This window comes from Triticum dicoccoides, chromosome 4B (genome assembly GCF_002162155.2).
Source record: "Triticum dicoccoides isolate Atlit2015 ecotype Zavitan chromosome 4B, WEW_v2.0, whole genome shotgun sequence".
Lineage (NCBI taxonomy): Eukaryota > Viridiplantae > Streptophyta > Magnoliopsida > Poales > Poaceae > Triticum > Triticum dicoccoides.
In genome coordinates, this window is record NC_041387.1 from 76855737 (window position 1) to 76878459 (window position 22723).

Below are 22723 nucleotides of genomic sequence, written 5' to 3' on the forward strand. Positions count from 1 at the left end.
CCTGAGGTGCGGGAAAAGCCTCTTGTGGTGCGAGCTGAACATCAACTGGCTCGTGCACAGCCTCCATTGATGAGAGTCGTGAGTGATCGAAAATTGGTGAAGACTGGGGTGGGTGTTCAAACAGGAGCTCGTCGGAGGTTATATGAAGGGATCAGTTCATGTTTGGCAGCTGCATCATATAGACTTATAGGATGTCCAAATAATACGGAAACTTCCATTGTTGAAAGCCAAATAATAAGCAAAGTTTTAATTACGCCTGATTTTCAGCATCGGATGGTACATAAGGCCGATGGAAAGTGCCCATATCATTCCATCCGTGCATGTCTATATTATTCATTTCCTAGTATAAAATAATTTCAGCTTTTGGATGGATCATATCTTGCGCGCTGCCAATTAGGATGTCGAAGCAGCATAAATATAAAAGGATATATTAGTAATGCTTTTAATTGCCTGCCAAATATGTCCAGTCGTACTTAAGACGTAGATGATTCTTTCTAATTATAAAAAATGTGACGGGGGTGTATCAGATCTTTCTCCTTTTTTTATAGTTGAATATTTTCTTCCAGTTCAATCTCAACGAATCAGAAAAAAAACAACCTTTTTATGAAACCAGATATCCCGAAGTAAGTACGCGTACAAAAAATACATACTGCCATAATGGCTACACTTAGAGTTGTCAAGCAAAAAGAAAACACACTTTAAAAGAAATGTTTGTTCTGTGTGAATACATTATTATTACAAATGTAGATAAAAGGACCGAGGGAAACGAGCTTCTGATTCAGCCGTGTTGAAAAACAAATTCATCTACTGTCCATTTTTCCAGGCTACAACTGCAGCATTGACATATGATACTGTTTCATCAAGTGTCATTAAGCAGGCTTCGTGGATATCTACGAAAAAACAATTTGTTAGTACTGATAAGATCGTAATACAGAAAAGAACAAAAAAGCCATAAAAATCGAAATAGTTTATAGGACTCACCTTGAAGATGATGAACATCATCATTAATGTCAGGGGAGAACAAGAATGTGCTCTCCCTCATAGTCTCCATGCACTTATCCCTCCGGTTAACCTGTATGTACGTAACTGCAATTTTCTCGAACAAATTATCAGTGTGATGCAAGTGGTACAAGTGACGACCAGCATGTTCTTGGCTTAGGCGTATAAAAAGTATTTCCCGTCTGTAATGATAAAGATATGTTGATGGTAGGCAACTATCAAATATTAATAATCATATAAAACCTCAAGTACTGATTGGAGTTTACCGAAAATTCATGATGCTTATCTCAACAAAATGGACCTGCCATCTATATACTGAATCCCACCTATGTTGTATCCTACCAGCATAGACAAGAATACCAAGAACATCTGGAAAAAATTAAGTCTGGGTGAGACAAAATGTTAAATCGATAAATATGCAAAAACAAAATAAAATATGTTGTACCGGTAATTTGTTTGTCCCGTAGTAAGGATATGGCACCAAGTTGTGGGAAAAAAGGTGGACAAATTGTCGATGCAATACTATGCACCGATGTCCTAACCATGGTTATATCATTTAGTTGAACGACAAACTCCTTGCATAGATACCAGAAGTGACCATCTAGCATTTCCGTGGGGTTTATCCCGACGCTACTGAAGTCATAAGTTAGCCCGGTCTGCAGAATGGCGTTCAGTCGATAAGCTTGGTTGCTGAAGGCAATTGCTTCAATCTTTGTTCCCTGGAAATTTAAAAAAAATCAGATAACAAGATTGTGTATATACATTAAAAAAGGTTGCTATATTTAGTGATCACTAACTTCCTGGTCCAGAAGTATGCAACGAAAGTATGTCTTTCCCATTGCATGCACCCTAATATGGGACTTCCACATCACCCGTGCTGGGATGATCCAACATCTTTGATAGATATGTTCCATCTGTACACTTTGAAAATTCAAGAACCTACATAAAATAACCCGAAATGATGGGATCAACAAACGGTGATGTCAGATAAGCGTGCATGAAGATCTGTACACTTGCCTGTTCATCGGAGGGATGGTAGGCAGAGGCATGATGGTATCCGGTGGATTCGCCATCACCCTCCTCGAGGGCCTCGAGATGTAAGATATCACCATGGTCAGGGAGCTATTGGATGAAGTGTTAAAGAAAGATAGAGGGGCGCACGGGCACAGGTGCTGGCATTTATATATATAGTCCAAGGGGCCAACAGGCGGGATAATCAAAATTCTTTCAACATTTGAATGTGGCCGGTTATGTCAAAAAACCTCTACTATAGAAACTATTATCAATAGTATGTTCTGAGAGTTCTTTGGAAACAAATAATTTATTGCTAAAACATTTTGAATCAATTATTTATTTATAGAAATTTTAGATTGTGATCGAAATCATGTCAATTATCTCACCAGTATCATTGTTTCCTTTTCGCCTCTGAATACGCTATATTTAATATAACAAACTGCGAGAGGAATCGTGGGCATGTACTCGGAAGGTGGCCCATATCCTTCCGTAATTACAATATCCCATAACAAAAACTATACGAAAACATGGAATAAAATTATTTTGGTTGCATGCTCCACCCGGCAGATGTATCAACGCCGGATTATATATTTCCTAATTTTTGTCTCCTTTCCAAACTTTGCCTCCAGATATATAGTAAGAAACAATTAATTTATTTCCCAAATATACGTCAAACATGGGCGTTCGAGAAATATAAAGAAACACAACGTTTTTTCTTCTTCCGTTTTTGTACTCTTAACCACGATCAAAAAGCACGCGCCACTTGAAGTATTGTTGTTTCCGTGTGTAGAAAGAAACAGAACGCACGGGCATACGGCAGTCCTTGATTCCATGTACAAAATAAATTATATTATATTTGGAATGTCATAATGCATGATAGCATGCGATAGCATCTGTCAAGGTAAACGTATTTTCCTTTTTGCGCTGCACTGTATATTAAAAAATTTGAACCTACACTGAAAGAGATTCATACGTGTAGCTCAAATGAGAGTAGACAGGTTACCATTTGAAGTCCATTATTGACAGTTTGGTCATCAAATATATATTAGTCAAATATATAGTTCAGAACTTCACAGTATATGGCTCCGAAATATGACGACACTGTTAAATAGTTTTTGTGCCAGCTGTAACATTTCCAAGTCTACGTTGAATGCATCAACATTTCATTCAAGTTTGTGCCAGCTGTAACATTTACTTACATCTCCTTGTTCAAAGAGGGATGAGGACATCAAAAAATAAACAAGAATTAGGGAACTAAATAAAAAGAGACCTTCATAGCTATAGCTGTACATGAAAAATGTACACCATTTAAAACTGGGTTGAACAAGGATATATTACACAGTCATACACACTCATAAAGCTCAAGGCAGTAGGCCAACATGTAAGATTTTAGCTATTTAATGAGTATGTAAATAAAATGCTCACACACACTGAAATTCAATGTATCAAATATAATCTGCATGCTAAATGATGACATCACATGCATGCTACAGGTTTTAATCAAACTGTACAAAGTAAATGTAACAGGTAGCGGCTCTATATGAAGCCAAACATTATTTCGGAATATCAAATTACAAATAACACGGTACGCTGTGTGACATATACGTTGCCAGAAAAATTGCGATAGTGGAAAGCAAATAACAGTGATAAAGGTTAAATATTAATTAAACATGATGCAGATCTTCATGAAAGCCAATCATTATTTCTGATTTTAGTCTTACACATAACACAGTACGATGTGTGTCATGTACAAAATCAGATTACACATAACACAGTATAAATTTATTGAAATGGATTTATTACTTTAACTTATTGGTGTATACCTCTAACAACCGAGATACCAAATGAAAAATATGTCATACAACCGCATTACAGCAATTCTTGACCATCGGAAGAGTAAATTGCATATATAATTCCACCAGGTCTTATAAGACCTAACTTCATCCTGTAAGTACTTCCTTGTAGACGATGTTCTTCGTTGAAGTCAGCAAGGAAACGGTCGGTCTTTTACGCTTCTTCGGGTTGTTATGTTGCTTGTTGGCCTTATCCTTTGGCTTCTCCTTCTGAATAAGTATTTTAATGTTTCTCTTCGCGGTGGCTCGAGACAAAGCAACATAGAGTTGACCATGAGAGAACACTGGATTAGGTAGATACACACCAACAATGGGGATGGTCTGCCCTTGAGCCTTGTTAATCGTCATAGCAAAGCTAAGCCTTATAGGAAATTGCTTCCTCTTAAACTTGAAAGGAAACATGTCGTTGTCAGATGGGCATAGAGGTATTCGAGGAAGGAAGACCCTCCTACCAGCGTATTGTCCAATCATGATTTCTGCATCAATGGTCTTCATCTCAAAACCTCTAACAACAAGCCTAGTCCCGTTACACAGACCATTAGCTGGATCAATGTTCCTTAGAAGTATCACAGGGCAGTTCAGCTTTAGTTTGAGTGCATGCGGAGGAAGACCATTGGGAGTCAATCCATTTAGAAACTCAGGAGCGTAGTAGCCATATGGGTCGTCCTCTGCACTGTCAAAGCTATGGTAGATTACTTCATCTCCTTGGAAACGCTCTATCAAGCGGATGTTTATCTTGTCGACGTTGTCATTTGTCGTGGAAAGGATTGCGCGAGATGTCATGTAACTCGAATCTGCCATGTTGTCATCTAGACTTGGAAACACGTGGTCAATCAGCTTCTCCAGGTCGTCAACCTCACATGTTGATGGCAGACAAATATCATCAGGGAGTATTATGTTGCCTTGGTCGTCGGCTTCCTCAGTGCCATTACCGACCCTGAGCAAGTAATCTGCAAACCAAGTGTCATTACCAGCCCTCATGTTGGTGATGAGCCGAAGCTGCCGCATACTCTTCCATAGATGAGAACTTCGGAGGCTTGCATCAATTATCTGGCCCCGTGACCCCCTTCTAACGACCGGAAGCACCTGCCTAAAGTCCCCGCCAAAAACAACTGTCTTTCCTCCAAAGGGTCGGTCGTGTATTCCCATGATGTCGCGCATGCTATTGTCTAATGCCTCAACCGCTTGTCGCTTAGTCATGCTGGCCTCGTCCCATAGTATCAATGAGGCCACCCTTAGCAGCTTGGCGGTCCCACTCTGCTTGGTGAAGTTGCACGACGCTCCATCATCGCAACTCAGTGGGATTTTGAACCTTGAGTGGGCAGTCCTGCCGCCAGGCATGATAGAAGCAGCGACACCCGACGTCGCGGTAGCGATAGCAATCTTGCCCTCGCGCCTCACCTTGGCGAGCATCACCCTGTAGAGGAAGGTCTTCCCCGTACCTCCAGGACCATCAACAAAGAATATACCTCCATCACCACATTCAACAGACGCTAGTATTTCGTCGTATGCAGCCCTTTGCTCAAAATTCAGGGAAGATGACAATTTAGTGTCACTTTCGTCAAACTCAAAAGTTGATTCCTCGATGATCTCTCTGGCCTCGCCCTCGGTTGGGTCAAACGCATCATCGATCATTGGAAGAGCGAAATCAATAATGTCTTTACCCATGGACTGCAACATACCCCTAATGTCAAGCAACACCATCTGCTCCACCTCGTTCAGGGACGTGCGTGTCTGACGGTAGTCATCGGACATAGGCTCGAGGTGTCTGTCCCATAAACCGCGCACGTCGCCTGGCTCGCAGTGCACCAATATTGTTGCAAAGAGCCTCCTAAGAGAACATGGCATAGCCCACTGCTCCGCCTCAGTAAGATAGTCGTCGAGCGTGTTGTCTGCCTCGATGAGTCCCAACCTTTCACCGGCCTCTCTAAAGCTCCCACATACAACGCCGTTGACGGTGAGCAAGTCCTCAAATGATGTTTTCCCCGTAACATGGTTCAACAACACACGAAGGTAGTATCGCTCCCCCTCGGCAGGATTGGCAGACACGATACGACCTATCTGAAAATGCTCCACCCGCATCTTCCAGAACTTCTTCTTCTTCTCCCACGTGAAGCTTCCGGGGAAATCCTTGTACAATATATGCCTTGCCCAAGGGTATTTTTTGTTTGCCTTGAAATATTCCGTTAACATGGATTTTGAAGCATTCTCGGAGGATACAACATTCTTCAAGTCAGCGTGTGCATTGAATGCAACCCTGTGCATATTCGGGAGATGAAGAGGCAACTGCAAGACAGGCGGGTAATTGGCACACAGTGGGAAACCAAATATCCTCCACATAGCCTCCGGAGGGTTGACCCATCTTGCGTCAACGTATCTCTTGATCTCATCAATGTTACCATCAGCGTCTGGCTGGTCAATGTTGAAAGAAGCCTTATCATGGCCCTTATAAATGTACTTATAAATGTATTTTACAGCCTTTATGCTAGAGCAGACCTCGACGTTGATGTGGCAATTAAACATCCGCAGAAGGTAAGGGTTATATGGCACAACCCATCGGTTTTCCAACATTTTCCCTAGAACCTTAGCGCGTCTACCATCGTCTCTACGACGATAAACTGGGTATGAGTCCTTGCCTTGTATCGTGTTTTCATTGAACGGCCGTGGGTATCTGCACTTGCATTCATTATCTTGCATGCAAACATTCTTCGCGTAGAGAGCACCGCATGGTCCGTGCATCATATGTTTTACCACCATTGCATACAATTCCGGATACTTCTGCTTGTCTGGGAGCTCTGCGGAAATGAGTCGGTCATACTGCTCTGGGACAAGAAGCTTATAATTTGAATCCATGATCAACAAAAAATGTGCGTGGGGGAGGCCTCTCTTCTGGAACTCGACTACGTAAACATAAGCAACAACAACACCCAGGACCATCTTCTTGAGCAACAAATCTTTCATAGCCTCTAGTTTGCCATAGAACACGCGAGCCACAATATCAGGTCGGTCTTGCGCCGTCTGTTCGGGAAGCAACTCATTTGTTATCTCTTCCCATTTAGGGTTGCAAGTCATGGTCAAGAAGATGTCAGGCTTCCCGTATGTATGGACAATTGCCATGGCATCCATATGTCTCTTCTTCATGCCACGGTCGCCACCAAGGTAAGTTCCAGGGAGAACTATTCTCTTCCCAACAGCGCTTGCTCAGGTCTCCCCGGATGTTATTGCATCAACAACTCCTTTATACAGATCGGCACGGATCTGCGTCTGGTTCTTCCTGTACCACCTCAACCGACAGCTCTCAATCTTAATGTACATGTCAACCGCCCATTGCCGCAGTAGGCGTGCTCCACAGAGAATTGGATTGAAGATTGCAGGCCTTGTTTGCAGCATGTAACAGTAGTAGTCTCTAACGGAGACGCATAACCTGCTATTCCCCTCTGCACACGTTTGATTTAGATCGCGTGAGCATTATCTTTAAACACAACAAGATATTTTTAACAAAGTGGGACACAAGACGACATACCTGCATCATCCTCACCATCATGAGACAAACGAGGATTTTGGACAACATCCCAATCAACACTACGTTTGGGTAGCTTCGGATGCCAACCTAGCTCCCCCATTGGATAGAATAATGGATAAGACAACGGGTCGTATGCCCCTGAGGTCACACGAATACTATGCCTTTCGTCGTTGTTACCACAAAGTGTTATCTTGTGGTCAAACCTTTTTGCTAGGTCAGTGCCCTCAACCCAAATTGCAGCGACCTCAGAGGACACCGGTCTATTATACCTTCTTTGGTCCAGCCTCTTGTCGGTGTTTAGGTCTATCCTATAATCATCGAGGTTGTCTTTGTGTGCACCCAAACTCCTAAATTGCTGGGAGTATGGGTTTTGTTTGAGTATGTCTACTAACCTCTTCACGACATCTTGGTCTAATTGCTTGGTGGCCGCCTTACGATGATCTAGGTTAGGGTCGTCGTCATAGAAGTACAACTGCAGATGTTCTGGACGCGAGCTAAGCCCGAATGAATGGACATTGTGGTAGATGGTGTCGTGAGCTCGGAATGTGTACACCCGAGACCTCATGTTTGTGTAGTTTTCATCAAGGCTGACGCCAAGGGTGGTGAAGGCGAAATGCCCGTTGAAGAACCGTATGTTCTCCCGAAAATGTCTCGAATCTGCATCCATGCTGGACCATAGCCTCTTTAGCTCTGGGATTGGTTCTGGTTGCTTAAGCTGGATCTGGCCATTGCGACAGCAGAAGCCGTCAGTCTCAGATTCAAACTTCCTGGCGATACAGTGTTTGCAATTTTCATCGAGTTTCAGGACGTGAGTGTTGTCTGGAATGTTTGAGTAGACAGTGTCAAATGGATCAATCCCGCTAAGTTTATCGGTAGACTTGCTCGCTTCCTCATCATCATCCAATATGTCATTATCGGACCCTACGGGGATTTGTTGCAAAATCACGTACAATTCACTAACAACAAAAAAATGAGACAACAATAGAGCTCCAAAGTGTCAATAGTGCAGGGTTTGCAATACCTTCGTTGCAAAACATGTAGTACTCCTCATCAATCAATTCATGTGCTTCCTGCTCATGACGCATGGTGCCGCTTTGGAAAACATCGATGTCATCTGCATTGTCGTCATACAGATAGTGACAACGGACACAATCATGTTAGAACGACATGCTGAGAATGAGCTTAAGAAACTGACATTCGCAAATTCTTACCAGTGGCACCGGCAGAGTATGTCGGCATGTTCGTCCCCGGATCGTCCTCAGATGAATCATCTTTTGTGGCCTGGGAGACGGGTGATGCGTGGCTTGGGCATGTGGGACATTCGGAGTCTGAGTTTGCTAGGTCTGTAAGGGGGATTGCGATGCATTCTTTGCACGGTGTTTTTTTCCTTCGGTCATAATTGGCCTTCCTCTGTGCACTTGACTCCCCCTTCTCATTCGCCGACATGCTTTTGCGGCGTTGCACGCTCCTCTTGCGTCTTTTTTCGTTCATTAATTCTCTGACCTCGAATGTTAATTCGTCACTTCTCTTCTGATGGCATGCTCTGCTCCTTGCGTTTTTCGCCTCCCTTTGATCGTTTGTTAAATTACGTTTCCGCTCATTGTCAGTCTGCCTCCTAGCTAGAACAGTGTCGTTAATGACAGACGCGTGTAAAGTTGAAGGGGGACATGTTGCTCCCTCTTTCATTAATTCTGTAACGCTAGGGCTATTTTGGTCGTCTGGATCAAAAATAAGTTCAATTCTTATTTAGTTAATTTTGATTTATCGGATTTGGAGGAGTCACATATAGAATAGCAGGGACTGCTGTCGTGGATTTGTCACGGCAGATGTCCTAGTGAAAGGACTTAGTCGTGGAGCCATCGCTACGAGTTTACTTGAAGGGGTTAAAGCGGACACAAGGACACGAGGATTTTATACTAGTTCGGCCCCTTCGATGAAGGTAAAAGCCTACGTCTAGTTGTGATGGAATTGATATGATCTCGATGGCTAGTGAGCAAACAAGCTTCGCCTAGGCTCGAGTTGTGGTTGTCTGTGTTGAACCGCCACCGGGTCGTCCCCTTATATACACGGGTGACGCCCGTTGGTCCATAGAGTCCTAACCGGTTCATACTCGTATTCCGGTTGCTATCTCCCTGTTCCTTACTTACAATACAAGTCATACATCAGGCCGGTTTACGGCTACATGCTCTAACCGACTATAGGCCTTGGGCCTTCATCTGTTTACGCCACTAATGAAGTTAACCCGGCCCAAGTAGGCTGGTTTACGCCTAGTGGTAATATCCCCAACATTAGGCCCCAGATTGATTTGAACTGGTTCATGTCAATCCTTCACACCATCTTGCGTCTTGGATATCTTCTGTTTAATTGGCAAATCTTCATGTCGTCATTATTTTTAGTTGCTGTGAACCGGCATGACGTCATCAGTTTTGGTTACTGTAAACCGGCATGACGTCATTATGAAGTTCATAATGCCCTCTTAATGACAGCTCCTGGATTCGCGCGTTTGACCTAGCTCGGTTGCCTTATAAATAAGACCGAAGGGTCATTTCCTTTCTCTTCCCCTTCGTCCCTTCTTCTTCTTCTTCCTCACGTCGCCGGCTTTGCAGCTCCGCCACCACCGTCGACCTTTGCCTCGTCCCGGGCCGCTGCATCAACCTGAACGTACCAGAGTGCTGCGGCGTCTTTCCGCATCTTCTCCGTTCCCGGTAAGTCCTCTCTCCTTCTTAACCTAGATCTGTTCTTAGGATTCCATGTTCTTGCTATGTTCATTGCGCGTTCATAGCTGTTCTCTGACCTGGAATGCATCTGTGGACTCTTGCCATGCTTAGTAGCGATCCCTTTAGCATCCGCCTGCTATTTCTCCTTCAAGCGCATAGATCTCCCTAACATATCTGCTCAATGGTTCACTTCTGTTTCCGCCTTAGTCTTCGAAATATTTCCTGTTTTTATGAGCTTGCTGTAGATCCGCGGCTGTAACATGATTTTGTGAAACTTGTTTCTGCATAACTAGTTATCCATAGTTTCAATTGCTTCCGATGCTTAGGCCAGGCGGTTTAACTTCACCATAGAGAAAAAATTGCTAAACCGGTATATATGTCATTAGTCCCCTGGTTGAACCGCCAGAATCCATCTGATGCTGCGTTGTAGAAGACCGGATTATTGGTACTGCCTCCGTTTTACCGTAATCAAATCAACACCTTTTTATCCGGCATGTCCTTGAACCGGATCACTTATTTCTTGTAGATCTCGTCATGGCCAAACAAGTGTACGAGTGCAACTGGGTTCCCTCCCGTGTCACAGAATCACAGCTGAATGATCTAGTCCTGATCGGCGCTTTGGATAACAAAGATATGATTCACTGGAGGGTTCCTGGAGATGAATGTCCTCCTATGCCCCAGGAAGGAGAGGTCGTGGTCTTCGCAGATCACATGGCCCGGGGCTTCAAACCGCCCGGCTCCAAATTTTATCGGGACGTGTTAGCCAACTTTCAACTCCGTCCACAGGATATTGGCCCCAACTCTGTCACCAATCTATGTCACTTTCAAGTACTTTCTGAGGCATACCTTCAAGAGGAGCCTTCAGTCGAGTTATTTAGAGATCTCTTTCATCTGAACCGCCGTACTGAATTCACTGACGGCCCTAATACCGAACTTGGCGGTATGGCCATTCAGAAAAGGAAAGAAATCACCTATCCCCACGTCAAACTCCATACTCACCCCAAGGAATGGAACGCAACTTGGTTTTATTGCAAAGATACCTCCCCTGACAATGAAAATCCCTTGCCTGGCTTCCGTCCGGAACGGCTCAGCAACACTCACCCTTTTCCACAAAGGCTAAGCGCCAAGGAGAGAATTAAATACGCTCCTCAACTATCCAAGCTCCGGGCCTTCATGGCCAATGGTTTAACAGGAATAGACCTTGCACGCTGCTGGATATCATGGAGCATTTTGCCTCTAAGCCGGCGCCCAAATTTGATGTGCGAGTATACTGATAGTGTCGATGACCCACTCCGACACACTAAAATTCAGCTCCTTGATGACGAAGTCACAGAATCTGTGAAAAAGATGCTGAATGAACCGGCGCACCTCTGTGCTCAAACCGGTCTGCCTCCTTACTGCACCACCAACAAACCGCCAGCGGTAATATTTTAATTGCTCTATTGTTGAACCAGTTACTATTTTATATGCTCAACATTTAATTACTGCTGATCCAGGGTGATAATCCATTTTGGAGCAAGAAACTTCCTCAAGAAAAAACGGAAAAGGCAGGACGGCCAACCCGGCCCAAGACCAAGGTTATCAAGAAGCCAGCTCATAAGAGAAAAACCACCACTTCATCTGACCCAGCCATTGACGATGATGTGGGTAATTCGGATCTTGAGGTAGAACTTGATTCACTTGGCTTGCTTTTTACACGCCTTATTGATGATAATGCTTGTCAGGATGACGCTGAAGCCAGCAATGCGGGTTTTGTTGAGGTAACCATTCTCTCTTCCGATTCAGAAATCCTGCCTTTGCCAAAATTTCGCCGGGCAAACCGGAAAGTTAAATTTTCTCATCCTTTTGCTTATCGGGATTCCCAATTTCTTATGAAGACCCAGCAACACGAAGCTCGCCGCACAACCCGGCACAGTGGCCAGGTAGTTACCTCTGCCGGTTTACCAAACAGTCCGGTTTGAAAACGCCGCTCCGAGGTCTCCGACCTTTTTATTGATTTAAATCCTAAAGCGGGTTTCTTCCGTCAACCTCTTAATCCATCCGACTCCGATTACCAGGTCACTTCTCATTCATCGTCTGGTGAATCATCGGCCACCCAGCTACCACCTTTGAAAACAGTTGCTGGGTAAGTTAAACCAAACATATGTTTCCAGTATACTGCGCAATGGCTTACACTTTTCCTTGACTTTTTATTTTTCTTTCAGGGCTAAACCGAAACCAAGCAAGAAGGCCCGCCTGGATAAAGCGGCTGAAGAAGATGTGGCCCCAGAACATGACCAAGCACCTGATCATGAAGTGTTTACTTGTGAAGATATCCCCAATGATCCTCCTCTGCAAGACGACGTTATCCCTAAAGAAGGTCCTATTCATATTCCAGCCTCTGCTGATCCGCCTGCCAGCTCTGTCCAGATTGAGAAATCCCACACTCCTGCTGACAAACCGGCCGCACCAACCCAAACCGGCGAGTCAAAAGATGATGATGTTGTGATTACCGGCGTAGGCCGCTCTGCACCTGGGAATCCTGCCACCCTTACCAGGCATACCATCAAAGAGGATTCTTCCCCTTTGAACAAAGGAAAATGGGATGTTGAACTAGAGACATACGCCAATCTGAATGCTCAAGATCTTCACTCTGGCTATTTAAACCGGCTTTATACTAGCCATGACTGTGAAGTTGGCTTGGTCAAAATGATGAGGGATAAATTTGAGGTAAATTCCTTCTTTCCTTTCTGCCATTGCATTCATCCTTGTAGCCCCCAAGGGCCGGCTTGTGACCTTGGTCAAACTGGGCCACTGAGAAGGCCGGTTTAACCAAAAGAGCAGAAAACGCTGAAGCGGCCCTTAAACCGGTGGTGGATGAACTAACAGCCGTACAGCGGCAAATACACTCTATGACTGCTGCAATCTTTGGTGAGCTCCTTGTAACTTCTGTGATAAATTTGAATCTGCTGTATTATAAATCCGGTTTGAGACCATTCCAATTTTGTTTATAGGCACACGTATTGGGCACTTAGGAAATGATGTGCGGAAGAAATTGAAAGCTGCCTACACCTTGGTGGAACAATTGTATACCGGAGCCCAACGGATCATCACCACAGCTTCTTACAACAACCCGGCGCCCTCTTTAATCCAGGACACTCTTAGCAAGCTGTCAATGCTTCCAGCCCGGATTGAGGAGCTGAAAAAATCCGCTGCCCGAACCGGAGCCATTAATGCCTTAATCCGGGCAAAGGCATGGGTGCCCGACTTTGATCCTGTGGAAGCAGCTCAAGGCTATCCCAGTCTGAAAGAAGATGGCTCTGAATTCAACGAAGAGGATTTAAGGGCCATAAACCGTGCAGTGCGCCCGCTGGCTTGCCAGCTAGCTGAAGAGGCAGATTTGACGCATTATCAAGCGGAATATAATAATCAAAACAAGCGAGTGCCGGCCCCAACTGTTGAAGCGGAGAATCTGATTCCTCCAACCCGTAAGCACACTTACGCCCCTGATATTGAACCGTCTTCCCTGATCCATGAAGAGGCTGTTTTCCAAGCTTTAATGGGAATCGACTGGACCACTGCTGATTTCCAGCCAATGGGTAGAGACGAGGAAGCTGAAGCGGCGGAGGATGAGGAGCAGGCTTGAACCGGAAGCCGATTTGAAGAGCTATTTGCAACATCCTTCCACAAAACAATGATTTTGTTTGAGCACCATGCCGCCTTGTAATAGGATAGTTAAAACTTCTGTCTGGAATATGCCTTCGTGCATAAGTACTGGAGCTTTTGCTTGAAAAACTTAAATTCATATTTCCTGCCATGTTTGATCATAAAGCTGGCTTCAGCCAAGCCTGAAGCGGTGGTTTTCTAAACCATTACCGTCAAAAAGGGAGAAAGTAGCGCCCGTACAGACCGTACTGACTTAATACGAGCCCCCTGGCTACTCCATGATGTTAACAGGGAAAAGGTAAACCAGGCAGACTCCTCCGGATTAAAAGGGGGATCAAAAATCATTGGCTGAACCGGAAAAAATATGCTTGTTGACACAAAGAAATCCAACAAAAGCAAAGAACGAACAAACCATGCAAACAACATGGAAGCAAAAGTAATGATAAAAACCATTCGCAAAAATATGCTATACTGAGCTGTTCAGATGGCATTACCATGGTCGGACAGGATCAAGGCCCCCAATAGGAGTGACAATGATTCAAGTCAGCCAGGTCCCCAAATGATTCGTGGCATATATGCCAGATCAAGAGGCGTGGCAATGGTTCGGGCCCGACCATGCCCCCAAGTGATTTTGTGGCCTTAGGCCGACCAAGAGGCGTGACTGGTTCAGACTTGGCCAAGTCCCCAAATGATCTGGTGGCTGTCGCCTATCAAAGGGTTTTCGTTGGTTCGGACACGACCAAGGCCCCCAGTGATATATAAAAGACAAATGTCAAGGGGTAAACCGGAGGCTGCTTTAAACAGAATCACTCCGTGTAACCTCACATGATGAGAAAGACAGAGACCCCGCTTTAGCTGAGGCTCCGGTTTGATATATCAAAGATAATATATACATTGTCATGATATGTACATAGATAGAGCCGATGGCTCAAGTATAGTAAGGCCGAAGATGAGCTATATTCCACGGTCTGTTGGTCTCCTCTTCTGATGTACGTGAGTCTTGATGTCCTCGAATATCAATCAGATAGTACGACCCGTTGTGCAAATTCTTGCTGACCACGAAAGGTCCCTCCCAAGGTGGGGATAACTTATGCATATCCGTTTGATCTTGGATGAATCGAAGCACCAAATCTCCTTCTTGAAAAGTTCTGGTTCTAACCCGGCGACTGTGATAGCGACGAAGATCTTGCTGGTAAATCGCCGAACGGGCAGCCGCTATATCACGCTACTCGTCCAATAGGTCCAAAGCATCTTGTCGTGCTGTCTCATTGTCCGCTTCAACATAAGCTGCCACATGAGGCGAATCGTGCCGGATGTCACTAGGGAGAACTGCCTCTGCTCCATAGACCATGAAAAATGGCGTGTATCCTGTGGACCGGTTTGGCGTAGTATTGATACTCCATAATACAGATGGTAGCTCTTCAACCCAACATCCTGGTGTTCTTTGCAATGGGACCAAAAGCCGGGGTTTGATGCCTCGTAAGATTTCCTGATTAGCTCGTTCTGCCTGTCCATTGGACTGGGGGTGTGCTAGTGATGACACGTCAAGTCGGATGTGCTCACGTTCACAGAACTCCTTCATAGCACCCTTGGATAAATTGGTACCATTGTCAGTAATGATACTGTGTGGGAAACCAAACCGGAAAATCACCTTCTTGATGAACTGCACCACTGTTGCTGCATCACACTTGCTGACAGGCTCCGCTTCAACCCACTTGGTAAATTTGTCAACTGCCACCAAAAGGTGGGTTTTCTTATCCTTGGATCTTTTTAAAAGGCCCAACCATATCCAGCCCCCAAGTTGCAAATGGCCATGTTATTGGGATCATCCTTAATTCTTGAGCCGGCACATGAGCACGCCTTGAAAATTTCTGACATCCATCACACCGTTTAACCAAGTCCTCCGCATCAGCGTGCGCTGTCAACTAGTAGAACCCGTGACGAAATGCCTTTGCCACCAGAGACTTTGAACCGGCGTGGTGTCCACAATCCCCTTCATGGATTTCTCTTAAGATTTCACAGCCTTCCTCAGGAGAAACACAACGTTGAAACGCCCCGGATACACTGCAATGATGTAATTCACCATTGACAATCGTCATAGACTTGGATCGCCGGACTATCTGCCTGGCCAGAATCTCATCCTCTGGTAACTCCCCCCCGGTTCATGTACGCAAGATAAGGAACTGTCCAATCCGGAATAACATGCAGGGCTGCCACCAATTGAGCCTCCGGATCAGGGATAGCCAAATCCACCTCACCTGGGAGCTTGACTGACGGGTTGTGCAACACGTCCAAAAAGACGTTAGGCGGGACCGGTTTACGCTGAGAGCCCAACCGGCTTAACGCATCCGCCGCTTCATTCTTCCGACGGTCCACATGATCCACTTGATAACCCTTGAAACAACCTGCAATATTATCCACTTCCCGACGATATGCAGCCATGAGCGGGTCCTTAGAATCCCAAGTGCCAGACACCTGTTGAGCCACTAGGTCCGAGTCACCAAAGCACTTAACCCGGCTTAAATTCATCTCTTTAGCCATCCGGAGGCCATGGAGCAAGGCCTCGTACTCAGCTGCATTATTAGTACAAGGGAACATTAAGCGGAGAACATAACAAAACTTATCACCTCGCGGGGAAGTTAATACGACTCTAGCCCCCGAGCCTTCCAACTGCCTGGATCCGTCAAAATGAATAGTCCAATATGTGTGATCCGGCTTCTCCTCTGGTGCTTGTAATTCCATCCAATCATTGATGAAATCAACAAGTGCTTGAGACTTCACTGCCGTCCGAGGCACGTACTTCAGTCCGTGTGGCCCCAGCTCTATAGCCCACTTGGCAATCCGGCCAGTCGCCTCCCGATTCTGTATAATATCACCCAAGGGAGCTGAACTGACCACTGTGATGGGGTGCCCTTGAAAATACTGTTTCAACTTCCGACTGGCCATAAAAACACCATAGACCAGCTTCTGCCAATGCGGATACCTTTGCTTGGATTCAATAAGCACCTCGCTGATATAATAAACCGGCCGCTGAACCGGATATTCCTTGCCTGCCTCTTTGCGTTCCACCACAATAGCCACGCTAACTGCCCGAGCATTGGCCGCTACGTATAATAATAGTGGCTCCTTGTCGACCGGAGCTGCAAGAACAGGCGGATTGGCTAACTGCCGCTTCAGGTCCTCAAATGCCTCATCAGCAGCTGGACTCCAGACGAAATTGTCTGTCTTCCTCAGCATTTGGTACAAAGGGATAGCCTTCTCACCGAGGCGGCTGATAAAACGGCTCAGCGCAGTAATTCGGCCTGCCAAACGCTGAACATCGTTGATACACTTCGGTTTAGCTAGGGATGTAATAGCCGTAATCTTCTCCGGATTAGCCTCAATTCCTCTGTTAGACACCAGGAAACCCAGTAACCTGCCCGCCGGAACACCAAAAACACACTTAGCCGGATTGAGCATCATCTTGTAAGTTCGCAAGTTGTCAAAGGTCTCCTTCAAATCATCCACCAGCGTCTCCTTCTGTCTTGATTTTACTACAATATCATCCACATAGGCGTGTACATTGCGGCCGATCTGCTCATGCAGGCAATTCTGTACACACCGTTGATAGGTGGCTTGGGCACTCTTAAGCCGGAAGGGCATAGATACATAGCAGAAGGCTCCAAAGGGAGTAATAAATGTTGTTTTCTCCTGGTCCTTAACCGCCATCTTGATCTGATGATATCCAGAGTATGCATCCAAAAAACTCAAACGCTCACAACCCGCTGTGGCATTAATGATCTGGTCAATACAGGGGAGGGCAAAAGGATCTGCCGGACAAGCTTTGTTAAGATCTGTGTAATCCACACACATACGCCAAGTGCCGTTTTTCTTAAGAACCAGCACCGGATTAGCAAGCCACTCTGGATGGAACACCTCAATAATAAAACCAGCTGCTAAAAGCCTGGCCACTTCCTCTCCAATGGCTTTGCGTCTTTCTTCGTTAAACCGGCGGAGGAACTATTTCACCGGTTTATACTTAGGATCCACATTAAGAGTGTGCTCAGCGAGTTCCCTCGGTACACCTGGCATGTCAGACGGCTTCCATGCAAAAATGTCTCGATTCTCACGGATGAACTCGATGAGCGCGCTTTCCTATTTGGGATCCAGGTTGGCACTGATAGTGAACTGCTTGGACGAATCGCCGGGCACGAAGTCAACAAGCTTGGTCTCAGCTGCCGATTTGAACTTCAGATCTAAATCATGCTCTGTAGTTGGCTTCTTTAAAGGGGTCATATCCGCCGGATCAACATTGTCCTTATAATACTTCAACTCCTCCGTGGCACAGACTGACTCTGCATAAGCCGCATCACCCTCTTCACATTCCAAAGCGATCCTACGGTTCCCGTGAACTGTTATCGTCCCCTTGTAACCCGGCATCTTGAGCTGTAAATAGATATAACAAGGCCGCGCCATGAACTTGGCATAAGCCGGCCGCCCAAACAGGGCGTGAACCGGGCTCCGGATCTTCACCAGTTCGAAGTTTAATTTTTCCGACCGAGAATCGTGCTCGTCCCCAAAAGCCACATCTAGGGTTATCTTGCCAACAGGATATGCAGATTTGCCTGGCACAACACCATTGAATACCGTATTTGACGGTCTGAGATCCTTGTATGTTAGTCCCATGCGCCGAAATGTCTCATAGTATAGTATGTTAATACTGCTTCCTCCATCCATGAGCACCTTGGTGAACTTATAACCCCCCACCTGAGGGTCCACTACTAATGCTAACTGGCCCGGATTATCAACCCGGGGCGGGTGATCTTCTCTGCTCCACACGATGGGCTGCTCTGACCAGCGTAAGTAACGCAGTAAGGCCGGTTCAACAGAATTCACTGCTCGCTTGTGGAGTTTTCGGTTGCGCTTATCCAAGCCAGTTGTGAAGACATGGTATTGCCCATTGCTCAACTGCTTTGGCTGGCTCTGATAACCTGACTGCTGCTGCTGCTGGCCGTTCTGATTATTCTGGCTATTGTGACCGCCCTGATTGAAACCTGAACCGGAAGCTCCATCGTGACCCGGGCTGTGTAAACCGGATCCTGAACCGCCACCTGACCCATGGTCATACCGGAAGGCATTAGAGCTTTTAAACTCCCACATAATATAACAATCCTTCCAAAGGTGGTTAGCTGGTGTCTCCTTCGTCCCGTGCTTTGGGCAAGGCTGATTCAACAAATAATTCAAACGGCTTGCGTTAGGATTGGGGGTCCCATTACGATCTGCCGCTTTACCTCTACGCCGCTGCCCCCTGTCCTGTGCATTAGCGTTGGCCACAAAATCCATGCTACCCTCCGCCTTGCGTTTGCCTCCGTTTCCATGACCCGCCGGTTTGTACTGCTGCTGTTTAGAGTTGCTATTCTTCCTTCCCTTCCCTGTTTCATCATCATCAGGTTCGGGATCCTTGGTACTGTCCGAATCGGCATACTTTACTAAAGCAGCCATGAGGGTTCCCATGTCATTACAGAACCGCTTCATGCGTCCCAATTTCAATTTCAGAGGCTTAAACCGGCAGTTGCCTTCCAGAGTTAAGATCGCAGAGTCAGCATTAATCCTGTCAGATGAGTGCAAAATTTCCGAAACGCGGCGCACCCAACGGGTCGTTGATTCTCCTTCCTCCTGGACACAAGCCGCCAGGTCTACTATGGACTTGGGCTGCTTACATGTATCCTTAAAATTCTGTATAAACCGGGCCCGCAACTGGGCCCATGAGCTGATAGAATTGGGTGGCAGGCTCTTTAACCAAGTACGAGTCGTGCCCTCAAGCATCATGGTGAAGTATTTCGCACATGCAGCCTCATCCACGTCCAGCATCTCCATGGCCATCTCATAACTCTCTACCCATGCTTCAGGGGGTAAATCAACGGTGTAATTCGGCACCTTGCGTGGACCCTTGAAATCTTTGAGCAGGCGCACATTACGTAAAGCTGGGATTAAGCAAGGCACTCCCAAAGCGGATGCGATCCCTGGTCCGACAAAGGTTGTAGAACGAACCGGTGTAAATTGGCCCGCATTATCCTGCGCTGCTAACTCGGCCTCCCTTTGTGCCCGGGCCCGGTCCACCACATCCTGAGCATCTCGAACACCACCTGTCGGGTCATTACCGCGGGCCGCTTCACGGCCTCGCGCATTGCTTGATATGGCCGGTTCCTCCATGCGCCTGCTATAGCTCCGGCCCGGACGGGGCGTAGAATGAATCCGATCACGGCTGTATGAGTATGCCTCCTGCTGAATCAGTGCAGTCCGGAGAAGCTCCTTAACCCGGCGTGTCTCTATCGCTTGCAGAGAATCCCCTTCGACTGGGATGGCCTCTAACCGTGCAGCGGCCGCAACAAGGTTGTCCATAGGATTAGAATAATGACCTGGGGGCGTCTGGACCGGCGGAAGATTCATAATGTTCTGCTGAGGGGGTTCCATCAGGCGAGGTTGGACCGGCTCCCCTGGTCCTGGTGCCTCGATCCGGTTTGTCTCCGGGTACTGCGGCGGATTACTGGGCCCAGCCCCTGGAGTGTGAAAGAGATTTCGGGGGTCAAACCCTGACGGCAGGCGTGATCTGTGCTTCCGCTTCAAAACCTCCTGTGATGCGTTCTGGTCAAGCATGAGTTTATAGGCCTGGGCGTCCAAAGCGGCCCGTTCTGCAGTCATCCTGTCTTTTTCTGCTGCCAGATCCGCTTTGGCTTGCACGATCTGCTCTTTCACCTTTGCGATTTCTGCATTATGGACCTCCTGATCCGCCGGATTGTCCTCTGCCATAAGCGCAGCTAGTGCATCAAACAGATCAGTCAGAACTTGAACCGGCGGGCGCACAAGGCCTCCTGCCCCTGCTGCGGCTGCCGCTGCTGATCCGGAGAGCATTGCAGCGGCGGTCGAAGAGTGATTTGTCGCCTGTGTGCCGGCCATGAATATTCCAACCCGGTTGACCTGGCCTGGGGGGTCCGGAATACTGTCGCCATCGGAACAGCCCCTAATCTGGTCGTCTTGCAACTGGTATAGCGATTCGGTATCTCCGGTTGAGGACTCGTTATCAAAATAGACGACGGTCTCATTACCGTGTTCTGACTCGTCCTCACGCTCACCTTCGTGGACGACTCCAACGAAGACACGCTTCACGGCCGGTTTAACCCGGGTAGATCTCGCACGCTGAGCCGTCTCGATGAGGTTGGTGCAGATGTCCGGCTCAGGCCCAGGCTCACCGATTTTGCCAATGAAAACGTGTATGCCACCAAAGGGGACCCGGTACCCTTACTCGATTGACTCGGCCTCGGGACCCCATCCTGCGTCGTCGATGTAGATCCTGCCCCGACGACTCTTGGTCATCCGGCCCACAACATAGCCTTCGAGTCCCTTGAGCTTGCCCTCCAAAATCGTCAAACCATCGTGCGATAGCCCCACGGTGGGTGCCAACTGTCGTGGATTTGTCACGGCAGATGTCCTAGTGAAAGGACTTAGTCGTGGAGCCATCGCTACGAGTTTACTTGAAGGGGTTAAAGCGGACACAAGGACACGAGGATTTTATACTAGTTCGGCCCCTTCGATGAAGGTAAAAGCCTACGTCTAGTTGTGATGGAATTGATATGATCTCAATGGCTAGTGAGCAAACAAGCTTCGCCTAGGCTCGAGTTGTGGTTGTTTGTGTTGAACCGCCACCGGGTCGTCCCCTTATATACACGGGTGACGCCCGTCGGTCCATAGAGTCCTAACCGGTTCATACTCGTATTCCGGTTGCTATCTCCCTGTTCCTTACTTACAATACAAGTCATACATCAGGCCGGTTTACGGCTACATGCTCTAACCGACTACATGCCTTGGGCCTTCATCTGTTTACGCCACTAATGAAGTTAACCCGGCCCAAGTAGGCCGGTTTACGCCTAGTGGTAATATCCCCAACAACTGCCGTAGAAACGGATATTAAACGGACGCGCATACCTGAAGTAGTAGATGCATGTTTGTTTTGATCCTAGATACGCTTATCCTTGTTCCTCCAATAAGCAGCTCGCCTTAGGGCGTTTCTATGGTCTCTCTTGCGTTCTTCTTCAGTTCTTTCATTTGTTTCTTGTATGTCATTCAAGATCCCGTCTGGAGCCATTACAAACATTACCGAAAATAAAAAATCATGGAACTAAGATGGAAGCAATTTCTGTTATAGTAGAACAAAATTACAATACCTTGTAGCTCTATGTCATTAACGATACCAGTCGAGACCTCCGTTGAATCAGGAAATGCCGACGCATCATTCGAGAATGATGTATAGTTAGAGCTAGTGTGGTTGCCTTGCATACAAAAGTTGTCCAGACATATTATTGCTTATTGATAAAAACCGGTCTTAATATAATGATTAAATCATTAATAGCATACCTGATAAATGCAGGTTGTGTGCATGTTCAACTGTAACGGTAGATTGTTTCTTCCGCCGATAGGAAGCCCTCCTCAGGGCGTTTCTATGGTCTCTCTTGCGTTCTTCTTCCGTTTTATGCTCTGCTTCTTGGGTGTCTTACAAGATTACATTCCCGAATATTAGAGAATAAAACAGATACGCCCATGAAATTGGTGGATGATTAGGAACATTATGATCACCTTGATGCTCGGTGTCACAGATGATTCCAGATGACACCGTATTTGAACTTGGAAATGACTCCGAGCTGGTTGGGTTGTCTGGTGAACCAGATTTGACCAAACAAAATTATGCTAATTGGTTAAGACGATACCAACTATAATGTTAAAAACATCTTGAACCATACCTGTTAACACAAGGGTCTTTGCAATTTCATCTTGGACATTAGGTACCTTTTTCCGCCGATAGGAGGCCCTTCTCAGTGCGTTTCTATGGTCTCTCTTGCGTTCTGCCTCCGTTCTATCCTCTGTTTCTTGGGTGCAATACTGGTTTGCTACTGCATCTGATGTCATTAGGGGGAAACACAAATATTAGATAATATAAC